Below are 13,444 nucleotides of genomic sequence, written 5' to 3'. Positions count from 1 at the left end.
AAGAGGGGAACAGTAAACAGATCAGTCAAAAAGAGTATTTTTTTTAATATCATTAATTTATACATGAAAGAAAATTGATATTAAAAGGCAGAGTTAGCTGACTAATGTAAGCACAATTTAATAATGCACTTATAGAAACATTTTTCTATAAGAAAAAGTTGTACTAACACAGAAAGTCTCCTCTAACAACGCATCTATTCGATTTCAATTTCAATTCCGTCCGCTTAAGGCATAAGCTGAGAAAGGATTCAGTTTATGGCTTAACCTTAATTATGCATTCAATAGTTTTTCCATTTTTGTGTTAGATCTAGATTCATTGACTTCTAAGTAGCTCACACGCTTGTGTTATGACCACATCTGGCCATGTATCCTGTCGATCAGTGAGATCGACATCAACAATAACAAACTGGTAGACGCGACAACAAAGTTAAGATTCCTCTATGATTATGTCCCAGCGACTGAATAACTGAATGACTGACTGACTGACTGACTTGCCTGCCTACTGCCTGCCTGCCTTCCTGACTGAATGAATGAGTGAGTGAGCAAGTGAATGAATGAATGAGTGTGTGAATGCAAGCGCATGGGCTTTGCATTATTAATTAACTCTCTCGACTGTTGTTGTTCTTGAAGATCCCACAATTATGCCATACCAGACTGCCTGCCTGCTGCGGCAGTGTCTCCCCTCGCCCCCTCGCTCTTTACTCCACACTCAACTCAACGCAACTCATCTGAACTGATCTTGTCTTGTTTCGGTTTCGGTCTCAATCTGGGCTCGGTTGGTCAGTCAATCAAAGGCAACACAAAAAAACACTGTTTATACTTCTTTTCAATTAGCTCTGGATGCTCCACACACACACACACGTAGACACACTCGCACACACATATACAGAATAACAACAATAAACAAACAACAACAAGCCTCTTTTTCAACGAACAGGTTTTTCACGCGCTGTGGAGGACGCCAACGTTCTATGCCTTGTGGTTTGTGTTTCCAAGATTTTCATTTGAATTTTCATTTTACGACAAGTTTCCACCTTTGGGGCTTAGAACTTTTTTCTCTCTTTGTTTCCATCACTTCATCTCAGCTCTTTGCAGAGAGAATACATAAGACTGAGAGACTGAGAGAGAGACTCTCGGAGTTTATGTTTATATATGTAAATGAGGGCTATCCGACTCTTTCTCAACGCGCCCGCCGCGACACTTTCGGCTCACTTCATTTTATGGACTAAAGCGTAAGACTTGGATCGAGTTTTTTTTTTGCATCGAGTTGCTGCATCTCTCGGACAGAACAGAATACAACACAACACAACAGAGCAATTGCAATTGGGGGAACTGCCTCTGGATGCAGCTCACTCCCATTCTCAGTCTCCGTCTCCGTCTCAGTCTCCGTCTCAGTGCCTCCCTTTTGCCGTCTCAGCAGCTTCAGGCACTGCGTTCCCTTAACATTTAATGAGCATTAACAAGCTGCACTTAAATGCAATAACAACAACAATTGATAACAAGCAAGAATGCTCCATTTGGAGAGGAGAGAATGAAGCGAGCAAAAGGGTTAAGACGATCAACCGACGCCCTTCTCTGCGATTCTCATTTGTTGAAGTGTAATCAAATCTTCGTAAATCGAAGCGATCAATAACGAAAAGATCGATAAGAAAATATGCTATCACTAGGTAATGTAGTATTTGTTCGATTGATGGCAATCGATAACAACGATCATGATCGATAAAATGTAAAACATATTTCATTCAATTTTTTTTTTAAGTTATGGACAATGTTAGAAGTTAAAAGTAATATTTCATTGGTTTACAAAATATTGAGATTCTAAGTACTAAGTATTTTTCAAAAGAAATTAATAGTATAATGACTATCGATTGATCGATAGAGCTAAGAATTTCTAATAACAAATAATGAATGTTATAGTTATTTTGTGATAATAAATTGAGAAATTCTACAATACTGTTTAAATTAAATTTTTATATACAATATTATTATTATTGATAATTTCTATAAAAATATTTAAAGTTTGATGTGTTAACTTACCCATCAAATGTTGTTGCAGGGTGCTCGGCAACTACAACTACTCACAATCAGCTCCACGCAGTCTGAGTGCATCGAGCATAAAAGCGAGTACTCGTACTCGTACTCACACTCATACTCGCACTCACACTCGCACTTGCAAAGACTCTGTAGTCGTAATCGTGTTGATGCGAGTGTTTCGCTTGATTAACACGAGCTGCAAATTCATTTTGCCTTGTTGCCTTCCTCTTTACATTGTTGCATGCATTGAAAGTGGGCAGAGCAGGCCGAAGATGCATCTTCTCTTTTGTCTGTGGCATCATCCTCAAGAGCGATCAGTTGTTTGTGTACGAGTATGTGTGTTCCAGTTGTAAGCGGTAAATCGATGTTGAGGGCCATCGCTAAAAGACTGTGTGTGTGTGTTGTGACCCAATGATCTACAAAAGGGCGCGGGCGCAGTGCAAAGGAAGCGGCTGATAAGCGGCGAAAAGCGAAATCAATCAGTGGCGATTACTTCAACACGAATCGGCACATAATCTACTACATATGATGATGTATTATGAGAGCAGCGGCCCTACATTACAAACACACACAGAGAATGAGACACAGACTCATACACACAGTCGTCCATTCATTGGAGCACTTACATGCCCCGCACTCTCCCCTTCCTTCATTCGAATTCCCATTCATTTCCATACGTTGTTCGACGTCGTCGTCGTCGCTTTGCTTGTCCTTGAACTTGACCCAGCAGCGCTGACGAGTGGCCCTTTTTTTTTTATTATTATACAAGTGTACACTCCACAACTATAATTAATAAATTGTTGTCTGTGTGCATCTCCCTCTATGTCTCTCCCTCTCTCTCTCTCTTTCTCTCCCTCTTTCTGTAGCAATTGCTTGTGCGCGTTGTTTGTCATTCGCCTCTTTCTTGCTACAGATTGTAATGTTCTTTAATCTTTATGCTTTATTCTTGATTTGTCTCATTTTGCTTAATTTAATTATGTTTATTTCTTTTGCGTTTTAAAACAAATTTATTGTCACTTCGCGTGCTGATCTATTGCCCTTTCCCTTGATAACATTTGTCATCTTCTGCCGAATAAATGCATTTTGTTTTTCAACGGAATTTACCGTGTCGCTGCACTTGGTCAATTAACGAAAATTTTAAATGCGTTGCAGATTATTCTTTAAATATTCCGAAGGTCAAATAAATACCTATAATGACTGCAGTTGACAGAGCTTGCAACCATCAAAGTAACAGTCGTGATTTTGATAAGGCAAAAACTTAAAAGTTGTTAATAGCTTCTGAGAAATGAATGCTGTTCATCAATGATAATAAAATCAAATAGAAATAGACAGATTCGTAAATTGTAAATCAAATTTAAAATAAAATAATTTTACTTTGTAATATGCCAATAGATAGACCAATCAGTTTATAACTTTGTATGATTTAAAAAATATATGTATATAATAATTCAAAAGTAACAAACTTTTTGTGTTTGAAGTATGTTTTGAGTTGTTCCACAACTTTAAATATCACATTTCTTAATTAAATTTAAATTATTCGTTTTCTTTTCCTTTTTGCTTAATGTATTTCTTGCTCTAGAAGTAAATAGATTATTTATGGATAACGTAAATTGATTAATTTCACTCCTCAATAACCGGCCACAAATATTTATAATATTATACTTACTGTCATTATAATTTATTTATATATGAGACCTGTATTCCCATATATATTCCCATTTTCAGACAACTATAAATATTAATTTAATTTATGCGAACTTCATTTGCGCATTTAGTACAAGTCACTCAAGCTGTGCAATAAAACGAATAAGAGAAGCGTTCAGAATAGACGCGAATTATGGAGAATGAAATGGGAAACATTAATAAATAGTCGTGGAAAAAGTCTCTCATAGGTCTAGTTTATTCAGTAGAAGTTTCCCCTCCACGTTAGTTGTGCTTTGACTTTGGCTTTGATTATCGCAGTTCGTTGCATGTGCATTGACATCATTTTCAGCGCATTCGCGCACTTTCCCAGACTTTTTCATTGGGTGTCATCGATGGGTCTGCAGTGGTCGGCAGAATTTGCCAAGTGGGTTTTTTGTTTCATTTTGCATAGGTCAAATATTTCAATATTTCGTTGAGCGATTTGTTGTCATAGCTCTGCGTTGTGGCGCTATGGCGCTTCTCGTATTACTCGACACCGAATCTACTACACACACACACACACACGCGACAGCTCTCTTTTGGGCAGACTCGGTCGGTCTGGTTGTCTACAATTTCAGTTCAGTTTATAGCGTTTTTCTAGGTTATTTTTGCCATGCGCTTTTTTGCAATTGCAATTGCCGCATTAAACGCCAGCTTATGTGACGCGCATGCAAATTTCGTAACAGTAAATGCAGCCAGACCCGCACGAGTCTTTGACGTGATAACTGTTCTTCATTCATTATGCTGCGATGGTGAAGGGGAGTCCTCCAACATTGCGTATGCTTAATTAGTTGTCAATTAATGCATACTACAATAAGTGATAAGCAGCAACATGTGCTTTAGCTTCAATGGCACCTTGAGCGAATAATGTTCTGGTACATTTCTATATTTAGACTACTACATTTCATTGATAAAAAGTTTATTGGTAGCAGCACAAAGTAAGTGAATTAAATACATTAAGAAGATATAAGCTTAAAATAACATATAAAATAAATGTTGTATTTTCAATCAATTTTTTAAGTTTTTCATAAAATAACTGAAGTCAATCATCATTACTATTACCTCTCTTTAAAATCTTACTGCTTTAACTCTAATTTAATTTGCTGATTTTCGCAGCCGCCTTTGCACATTAGCGCCGCCATGGCGCCTAAGCGGGCAACTCTCAAACTAAGCGGCCTTTAAGTGGAGCGCCCAAAAGTATGCAACAATATTTGCGCTACACATTAGCTAACGCTTCGGTTAAGTAGGGCAGACAGGGTGTTACATTCGCATACACACACGCATACACACACACACATATAAATAAACATTTATAGTAGAAATATAAACAAATGATCAAATTTAATTAATGGCACATTTATTTTTGTTGCCGCCACTTAATTTTTATAAATCGCAATCGCAGCCAACGGCAGCGCGTAATTAAACAAAGCGAAACCCACAGCAACAACAATTGTAGCAGCAACAATTATTACGCATAACCCACAACATCAACAGCTGCGACAGTTTTTTGAGTTGGTATCACGAACCAGTGGATGGCAATACAGAGGGGGGAGTGCTGTACTTAACTCAAAACCACACCCCTTTGACGCTTTGGTAAAAGCCACAAAATGCGTGTTTATTAATTAAGCGCATTTGTTTTCATTAAACAAACGTTTTAATTGAGCATGAAACTTGGCGCCGAAAATGGCGCGACACACAGGGCAATAGACGATGACGATGACGACGACGACTATGGCGAAGTAAACAGACGCCAACAACATCCCTTTGACAACCCAACATCATCTCCCCCCTTCCCCGTTTGCAACCACCCACCTGGCAGTTAACTGCCTGCCGCATCCTTCCGCTCCGCGCCGCGTTGCGTTGCCGTGCCGTGCAGCTGCCTTCACATATTTATACATAATAATTAATTTTGTGTATTTTAATGGATTATTATACTCATAACGAGTCGAAATCCGCGTCTCCCGACATGTTTGTCAGTCTTGATTGATGAGAATGTAGCGAAAAAATGATTTACACAAAGAAATGTCATGTGATATACTGTGCAAAGTACGGTCACACTACAATTTGTTAGACATACAAAATAGAAAGTGAATGAAGAAACAAAAAATATAAACATATATATTTTTATTAAAGAAAAAATGTATTATTAATTTATCTAATTAGAGTTCATTTTGCTTCCCTATTTAAAAAACTTTGAACTATAAATTTTTAAGGGAAATAAAACTATAACAAAATTAAATATTTAACTTTTATTTTCTATTCAAAACTTCTAAATATATTATTTTATGAAAAGCAATGCTAATATTACAAAATTAAATATTAAACTTATAGGTACATAAAATATTATTAAATGTAATTTTTATAAAGAAAACATTTGGGAGAAATATTAAACTTATTTGTACATAAAATATTATTAAATGTAATTTTTATAATGAAAACATTTGGGAGAAAATTCATTGCCTTTGAGTTAGTTCCCGTATTTTAAGCTTTGTTTGATTAATAACCATTCTTTTTATTATTTGATCCCTTTAGGATTTACATATACACAATAATCGTTAAAGTAAGACGACATGAGCTGGCTTTATTATTTGTTATCCTTTTATAAATATAATATAGTTCCTTGTCTGTTATTCAGTTATCATGAAGTTTTTAAGAACCTTTGTTCAAAATTATTTCCTTTAGGAATTCACTCTGCAAAAAATATTGCTTCAAATAATTTCCAAAGTGTAGATAAACTCTGCATGCGGCAATAATATCACAACTTATATAATAAAGTAATAATTATTTATTAGCAAAAGGCGCTGGCAAACTTTTGCGTAGTGCAGCAAATTGGCAACTGTTTGCTAAAGTGTTACACATTGAGGACTTGGCTTAATTTTAGGAAGACAAGTCTGTCTGCCATAAAAGACTTAGACTTAGACTTACATATCGTATCTGCCACTAACTCATCGCCCCTAAAACGAACGCCACACACAAATCATAATTCTGATGGCCCGAGATAAAGTAATGCGGCGCTAGCTGCTAAATGGATTTCCCAAAGCATTTGCCAAGTTTATGAAAAATAATCATAAAGGCGCACAGCGACGCAGCCAGCCAGAGATATATATATTATATAGATATAGTTGAATTTACGCACTGAGGTTGTGTGTGGACTGGCGTATAAAGTGCTTTTAAAACCAGCCAACGAGTTGATGTGTTTGTTTTAAGAGAGAGAGAGAGAGAATGAGAATGAGAGAAAGAGGAAAAAGTTTTTGGGGCCGAGAAAAGTGTTTTTCATAAGCAATAATAATAATTTCGAGGCCGAATTTTAATTGCACCCAAGTGGCACATTGAAAAGGCAGCGAACTCGCTTCGCCAAAGCAATGGAAGTTAACATACAAAGGGACCAGTTGAATGATGGGTTAGAAGAGGAATGGAAAGAATAGAGAAGCTGCGAATAACAGGAGTTGGCCTAAATAAGTGGGTTAAGCTCAAGCGGCAGCAATCGCGCCTTCTTAATGAACTCCAAATTATTTATATGAATAATATGCATGAGTTGCAAAGAGCAATAAAAAAATGTAGCTAAAATGAATTTCAATGAGCTGCCTTTGTCGTTTGCTTTTCAATGAAATATTTTTATATACTTTAGCTATATAAATTCTATTCACTGGTTAGAAATATTATGAAATATATGTACAACATTTAGAAGACTTCTAGTTAATTTATATATATTTAGGATTTCAAAGTAATAAGTAATAAGTTCATTAATTTACAATGCTGCAAGATAATATGTAAATCGCATTTTCAAATTAAATTCAGATATGATAATAATTGATTGGAAACACCTTAAACTAATATGAGGTTTGGCCCAAACATAAACATTTCTTTTACCTGTGTTGTTATAGTACTATTTTGTTCTTGCTGTACTGGTTCGATACTTAAATAAAGAAGCTAATTATTAAAAAATAATAATTGATAACAACTACAAAAATAAAAGAATATATACAAAACCTATTTTTGGCTTGTTTTTTTATTTCTTTAGCAATGGCAATGCAAAAATACAACAAAAATGTGCGCAACGAATTTTTTAACGTTTTCATATTTTTTTCTTTTGTTCCTTCTGTCGTGTTTCTCGTTTTACGAATTCAATTTGCATCAATGTGGAGAGCGGGGTGTAAAGGGATATCAGCGAATTGCTGCAGAAGTCGTTCTGCTCGAGGCAGGAGAGAGACAATGATGGAGGGGTGTTCAAATGGTGTGAGGTGGGGGTGGAAGTGAGTGTGAGTGTGATTGTGAGTGTGCCACACACCTCACGCTGCTTGTTGTAGTGTCGGCAAATGTCATAAAAATATGCGACATTTCGTTTTTATCGCTTTTGAAAAACTTTATTCTTGGCGCTTTTCGTATTCGTTCACCACCCAACACTTTGCTTGCTGCTTTCTGTTCTCTGCTTTCTGCTCTTCGCTTTCCACTGTTCGTTTTTAACTTTGTTCGATTTTTATTTTATTTACAATGGCAATTTCTTTGTTTTAAACAAGCAGCGCATTGCTTTTTATATGTGTAACTCGATTGGCGATTGGAACGCGCCCGATTGGCTGCGATTTGAATTGACTTGGTGCCGAGCATGCTCAGCGCACAGTGTGCTGAAGACGATTGCCGTGGGATGAAAATAAACATTAGATAAAAAGTTTGTCTTTATTGAAAAAATACCAAAATTTATATAAATTTGTTAAACCCTAGTATTTATTCAATAATTCTCATTCTTATATGATTAAATTCTTTATTTGTTCAAAACTATAATTTCTTTTTTAAGATTATACAAAACAGTATATATTATAGTTAAAGTATTCTGGTTTCCATTTCTTTTGTTGGGTTGACACCTTTAATAATACATTTAAAAAGTCTGTTTAAACATATTTGAAGCGTTAAACTATGAAGATATCACCATATAAAATAGATTGTATTATTATTGATTTTTAATGAATGATTAAACCCACTAATAAGTTAAATAAAAGTATCCTTTAGATTTAGAAAAGGTTATTTAAAATTAAAATTAACACTAATTTAATTCAAAAGCTATTTCTTTTTCTATTTCTTAACCCTTTCGGGACGGGGTTTTATTTCGAAAACCAAGATAGTTAGAGAAAATCCTTTTTCAGATTCTGAAAGATGACTAAAAATAATTATGTACTGCATACTTGGAAATCCTGAATTCGTCCTTTTATCCTGGGACATATAATCCCAATCCGAAGATATTCACCGTTACTTTTTTGTTTACATTATGAAATAGACACTTAAAACTGTGTTTGGGATATTTCACAAGTTCTCTAGCATTAAAATTATAGAAAATACGATGCAATGAAAAATTTTGGGACGTATTGTCCCAGTAGTCCCGAAAGGGTTAAATCTAATTTTAATAAAATAGTCTAAAATTTTTTAGCAATTTCACTTTTTGGTATTAATAATTTAAAAGTTCTATAATAATTGAATTTATATGAATAAATAAAAGTACGAAGTTGTTTGAAATAATGGGACCTTTTTTGATTTCTTTATTAATTTCTCACATTGTTTTTTAATTTCAGTATTTTACACCAATATTGTATCAGTGTACAAGACTCAGTGTAGTCTCACTCCAGTTACTTAAACATCATCAACAACATGGCTGCTCCTCTTAGAATGGGCACTCGAGGAAAACAGCTTTTTCGCGTCGCCATAAAATGCAAGTGGTCAAAGAGGAGCGAGCGAAAGAGAGAGAGAGAGAGAGACACAACGAGTGAGTGAGATGGAGAAAGACGGGGAAAATCGGGAAAATGAAAAACGAAGGAAAACAATTAAATGGCAAGCAGCAGTGGCAAACAGCAACAGCAGCAGTCGCAAAGAGCAAAGAAAACAAGCAAATAAACTTGCGAGTTGCATTTGCGACACGTCGAAAAGCGTCCGCGCCAATGCCAACTCAGTTTAATTGAAATCAAGTTGACGACGGTTGGGGAAGGAGGAGAAGGGTGGGAGAGAGGGTGGACGGGGTTCTTTCTGGCTTGCAAATCGAATTGAAACTCCAAAACGTATTCGAAAATCGACAGCAAAAGTAATTGAAATTGCATGAGCAACAATGTGTTTGGTCATAGTTGATGGAGGACAAAATCGAGAATCGAGAATTGGAGTCGGAGTCAGGTCGAAAGCCAGAGGTTGTTGGCAGCAAAGAGTGGACAGTCTCTCCCCTCTCTTTATAAGGCACTTTGCACATAAATTGGCAACGGGACGACACTGCGGCAAAAGCCAGTGAAAAAAGATTCAAGCAAGCAATTTAAATGCTCTGCATGATAAATAAAAAACTGTGAATTTTGTTAGAGTATTTTACTTTTATATACAACATTTTTCAGCTAACCTTTTCCTTGTTCATTTTTAATCATAGTTAGATTCATCTTTACTGTACGCAAATTAGCTGCCGCACAAATAGATTGGCAAAGTTTTCATACCCGCTGCAAGGTTAGCGAGGCAAAAGTTTTTCTCGAGCCTTGGCACTTTTTTTTTATGGGCTCCGTTGACCCACCCACGCTATACGCTTTATGGGGGGAAATTTATGAGGCATGTTAAGCAAATGAAAATTAGTCAGATTAGCTGGCAAACGAAAGAAAATAATTGTAATTTTAATTACTGCGTCAAAATGGCAATTTCCACTATGTAAAAATTGTGATTCATTTGATTTTGCCATCCGCAGGGGACTTTAAGCAATTTGCAAATTGTTTTCTAAGCGCACACAACGGACACGGAAAATCGAAAAGTGTCAGCAGAATAAACGCTGACAATAAATAAAAAAACAACAACAAAAAAATGGAAAATGATTGAAACATGTGTCGTATACTCAACGCTTGATATGCCATACACGTTTTGTGCCTCAGCTCCTCTCTTCGCTTCTATGTCATTCAATTCTATTCTCTACGTCAACGCATTGTTATTCCCATTTCACTTGCTGTCAATAGCCGGGAAAATGTAAACAAATAAGAAAGCAATCACTGGCGACATTTTCCGATCTAACGTGTGCGCGCACAAAAGTATGCTATAAAAAATATGATGAGAAGTGCAAAGAGGGGCGGCGCACTTGTCTCAAGCATTACATATGTATGTACATATCTATATCACACATACTACTAGATGCTGGCAGAAAAAAAAGAGGAGAAAACACATAAAAATCGTTCTTTAAGAAGTGTTGCTATTGTTCAGACATCAAATTGTATACGTGATTGATAAAAAGCTGATGGATTCAGTGCAATAAATTCGTATCGCAATTTATGGCCAGTAAATGGAGGTCGTATAAGTATGGACTTGCCAGCATTTTAATTGTGTTAAATTGAAAGCGTACAACTGTGAAAAGTGTCCAAATTTATGGCACGGTTAAAGCTTTGATTGGCAGACTAATGAAAATATGAAGTGATTGCAATGGAGCGTAGAATTAGAAGAGAATATATAAGAATAATTTGTAAAATGTATAATTGTAAAGCACAAAAGAAATGTAGAAGAAAGTGGAAAATAAATAAATTTAAGAACTCTCCAAGATATGTAATATTAAAGCATAAAATATTATTTAAATTAAAGATTTACAACAATATAATTTAATATCTCTAGATATTGAAATAATAATAAAGCGAAAGATAAAAATAAATATTATACATAACAATCGAATGACTTTGATATCGTACATTTAATTGAGGATCTTTTAGTATACGTTATAATACATATAGTACAGTAAATAGAGGTTGGACTTGCCAGCATTTTAATTGTGTTAAATTGAAAGCGTACAACTGTGAAAAGTGTCCGAATTTATGGCATGGTTAAAGCTTTCATTGACAGACTAATGAAAATATGAAGTGATTGCAATGGAGCGTAGAATTAGAAAATAATATGTAATGAATAATTTGTGAAATGTATAATTGTAAATCATAAAGGAAATTCAAAAGAAATTCGACAATTCAAGAAAAGCATTAAAGCATAAAATAATATTATTTAAATTAGACATTTACAACTGTATAATTTAACGTTTAAAAATATATTATAGTCATCTTCAAAAGTAAAGGAAACTTTTAAGATTACCATGCCAAAGAAAAGAATAAAGGAAACTAATTGAAATTAGTTTATAACTGCATTATTTAATGTTAATGGATATTAAAATAATAGTAATAAATGAAAATAATAATACATATATTGAAAATAAACCTTATATATTTTTACAACATTTAAATAAGTATATTAAAATATTAGTGTTAGAACTTGCCATCCTTTTATTTTCAAGTACAAATGCAATAACTTCAGCAGTCTACAAGAGCAGTATACTCTACAACGGTTAAGCATATCAATATCAATAACCCATATGGATGTCACACAATGACAAGCCCAACTAATACCTTATTGATTGCTTATCAATAACAATAACCCTCTCTCGCCTCGCAGGCGACCCCAAAGCATTTACACCACATAACTCGGCATCAGTGTGTTTTTGGGTCTGTTGAAGTATAAAAGGGTTTTATGACCTGTTTGAAAACCATGAAAACGAAACGAAAAAAAAAAACAACGAACAATTTTTCTGTGCTGTATTTATTTTTTAGTAAGTGGGAAAGCAGTAGAAACAAATCCCGAACAAACATTAATTTGTAACGCACGTTCGGCCAATTTCGGTTTTACAATTTGCTTTCTTTTGACCATGCTAAACCAACAAAATATACCCCAATGACCGCATAACGAGCCGAAATCAATTTGCCACGTTGATAAGGTTAGCCCAGCAACAACCCTTTTATATTGCACTCCTAGGAAGGGAAAGGGAAGAGAGAAAGAGAAAGGGGTATCGCTGTCATAGCCGGGATTTATAGATATTAAATTAGACAAGATTTTAACGCGCACGTAACTTTGACATACATCAAATCCCGGTAACCCCAGACCGACTTAACTTTGAGTAATAACCTTAACATGAAAAAAGCTTAGCAGAAAAGAAAAAATGCAAATTACATGCCAAATGTTGATATTTTTTATATTTTCTTTTCCTTGTTTTTTATTTTGTTCTTGGCTTTCTATTTCTATTTTTTTTTGCTGACCATTCAAATGTTGTCGAATGGGCACATGTGTCCCATCTTGTTATTGGTCTTGCGGTTGCTCCAAATTCATTTTGAAATCGTATTATAATAATACACCATAATAATAATAATAATAACAATAATATCACTAAGCTGCAAAGCAAAGAAAACAGCATATTTCGAATAGGTGTGAAACTCCATTTGTGTTTGGCTTGGTCAGCCATTGGTCAACACCATCAACCATCGTCCATCGACCATCGACCATCGACAGGGAAGGTCGCATCAATGGTCACAGCTGCTCTCAGGCAGCAAATTCAAATTTCAAAAAGGATTATTGGTTGAGCATTGATATCATTCAAATAAGAAGAATTGGGGGAGTAAGGGTTGGAATTGATTATAAGCAGATGCAACTGGCTGTCTTATGGGGTGTTGTGCATGTCTTTGCACTTTAATGGGACCACATGAATACCTTAAAATGGGAAAGGGGTTTAGTTTTAAGACACTTTAACCATATGAGATTTAGAAGAAAGATATGCATGGATTTAAATTGAAATTAAATTTAATACAGTATTATTATTAAGTTACAGAATATATATTTATATTACCTATATTACATTTATATATATATTTTTATTATCCACATATTTTCAATTTGAAATAAAATTGAATACAATTGTATTTTTGAA

This window comes from Drosophila sulfurigaster, chromosome 3 (genome assembly GCF_023558435.1).
Source record: "Drosophila sulfurigaster albostrigata strain 15112-1811.04 chromosome 3, ASM2355843v2, whole genome shotgun sequence".
NCBI lineage: Eukaryota > Metazoa > Arthropoda > Insecta > Diptera > Drosophilidae > Drosophila > Drosophila sulfurigaster.
This window is presented reverse-complemented; position numbering follows the sequence as displayed.